This window comes from Lolium rigidum, unplaced genomic scaffold, assembly GCF_022539505.1.
Source record: "Lolium rigidum isolate FL_2022 unplaced genomic scaffold, APGP_CSIRO_Lrig_0.1 contig_13283_1, whole genome shotgun sequence".
NCBI classification, from domain to species: Eukaryota; Viridiplantae; Streptophyta; class Magnoliopsida; order Poales; family Poaceae; genus Lolium; species Lolium rigidum.
The window spans coordinates 26,959-29,590 of NW_025899838.1; the positions used below are offsets into that span (position 1 = coordinate 26,959).

General features: G+C 46.4%; 1 pseudogene; it reads left to right on the top strand.

Annotated features, from left to right (window-relative positions):
• The first annotated feature begins 581 nt into the window (after positions 1-581).
• On the top strand, positions 582-2,124 carry LOC124680354 (annotated as a pseudogene).
• Positions 2,125-2,632: the final 508 nt, after the last annotated feature.

The window sequence follows — 2,632 nt, forward strand, 5'->3', positions numbered from 1 at the left end:
AGTATAGAGTTACACACTTATTTGAGGATGGAAGGAGTAACACATTTCTCAACATGTATTTTTAAAATTCTTAAAGTATCGCGGAAGTGACATAACTGAGGGAAAAACAAAGATTATATGTCTAAAATAAATTAATATAATTTCTATGGTACGATAAATAAAATGCTCAACATTATAACAAATAAAGATGATGCCCTCGCATTTGCGAGGGCCACCTTGCTAGTTATTAAAACAGTATTACAAATTATTACATCTGTCCCGGTCTCTCCCTACATAACTAACGAACTAAAAACTACACCAAGTTTCCTGAGTTTGGGCATCCTCAGACTGGACCTTCAAGAGGAAAGCCAGACTAGCAGCAAGTCAGCAACTCAAGTCCACACGGCAGTGAAGACTCGCCTCAACTGGGACCGCATCAGAGCGTGTTGGTCCATTCAGCATTAGGCTCACACTATGCAGTCCTGAGTCGAAATTGACTTCTGAGTCCCAACGGTACTGAGCCAGTATCACTTCTTGCTCTTTATCTATCCCCCTTCCATCGCTGAACGTAGCAGTCCTCGAGTCGAGTAGGATAACCATCAATGGATATCTTGTTCTCTGCAATCGTAGGCGACCTCGTCAGCAAGTCGGCATCGTTTGTGATCAGCAAATGCTTCCAGCAGCAGCCTGGCATCGATATGACTCTTCAGAGGCTAGAGAGAGTTGTAATGAGAATCGACACCGTCGTCGAGGAGGGAGAGGGGCGGCTCATCACCAACCAGGGGATGCTCCGTCAGCTCAAGCTGTTGAGGCAAGGAATGTACAGAGGCCACTACATTCTTGATGCCTTGAGACTTCGAGCCATTGGCGAGGAGGAGGAGGAGGATGGGGGTTGAGCCACTCATCTTCTGCCCTGTCCAAATTCATTCCAGCCAAACGGCTTCGTTTCTCTCGCAGCACCGGCAGTGGTAGCTGCAACACAGAAGCACAGTTGTTTGGTACAAACAACAACATTCAAGAAGAGCTGCAACGGGTGCTTGACACCCTTGAAGACACCATGGCTGGTATGAATGAATTTCTTTTTCTCTTGGAGTCCTATCGTCGGATACTCCGCCAACCTTACGGCGCATATTTGCTCTTGGACAATTGCATGTTTGGTCGCCAAATGGAACGGCAGCGGGTCCTGAATTTCTTGTTGTGTTCCAGTGCTACTCCAGATCTTGCTGTACTTCCCTTGGTTGGTCCAATAAGAGTAGGGAAGACCACCCTTGTTGAAAATGTTTGTAAGGATGAGAGTGTGCGTGATCGCTTTTCGATGATCCTCTTCTTTCCAGAAGGCTATCTCAGGGATGAAGTAGTGATCGACCTGAAAGAAAACAATATTAATGGTCTAGTCAGACATCAGAATTGTTCTTCTCAAAACAGATTGCTGGTTATAGTCGAAATAGCCGAGGACATTAACCAGGGCACATGGAGAAGGCTGAAATCTTCCATAACTGGCATGACACCATGTGGTGGGAGTAAAATCATTATCACCAGTCGATCAAACAGAATTATGAGTCTGGGAACAACAGAAGCACTTCAACTGGACTATCTGTCTCAAGAAGCTTATTGGTATTTTTTCAAGTCGCTTGTATTTGGAAGCACAAACCCTGAAGAGGAGCCAAAATTGGCAAAGATGGCCATGGAGATCGCTTTGGAACAGAGACAATGTTTCACAAGCGCGCATATTATTGCTGATATACTGAGAGATAACTTCAATGCTCGATTTTGGCGCACAGTTCTTCACTGTGTGAGAGCATATATACAGACACAACACATCTCCATATGTTTGAAAAGCACCCAAACCTTCGGGTGCGTGTAGATGAACCAGTATACTATTGGAGAATGGAGAAGAGCCGCGGATATTTCTTGATTAGCAAGTATCATCAGTCAGATTCCAGTGAGGAAGTCCCTAGGATCAGTATGCGGGACATTCTCCTCGAACGTGGTGGTACACTACCCCGTGGAGAATTTGAGGCTGTTGCATGGAGCTCTCGCATACCACCCTACTACAACTACACGATAAGTTGTAAGCTGCAAGAACCACAACTGACAGTGGGAAGGAAGAAGCGTGTGCATCAGCATGAAGAACATTTGATTTGAGCAACACACTGTCTGTGACTCGCATCATATACAGGCCCGGGCGGCCACATTTGCTGGGTGTGCACCTTGCACAGTGCCCCAGAATTTTAGGGGCCCCATATTTTTATATAGGCCCAGTATTTATACAGGGAAAAAAATAAAAAAAAGGAATAGAAGGAAGCCGGCCTGGGCCTTGGAAACCTGCAAGCGGAACGTTTCTTCACACACGATCCCAAATCTCCCCTACTTTAAAAGGGCGAGAGCATCCCATCCAACAAATCTCAGCCTTTCAAAGCATATATCTAACGTCTGAAATTGCTCACATCTTTTAACGAGCGGACCAGGGAACGAGCGGACCAGCGAAACAAAACCGTCTCCACTGATCCATCCACGATAAAATATGATCGTGCTGAACTAACCTTTCCAAACGTTACGCACCAGGACCTCTCGCCATCCACCGCGCCGCCGCCTGCCGCCCTCTCGCTCTCGCCAGCCTGCCGTCTTCTCGCCATTGTCGCCCAGCAGTAGT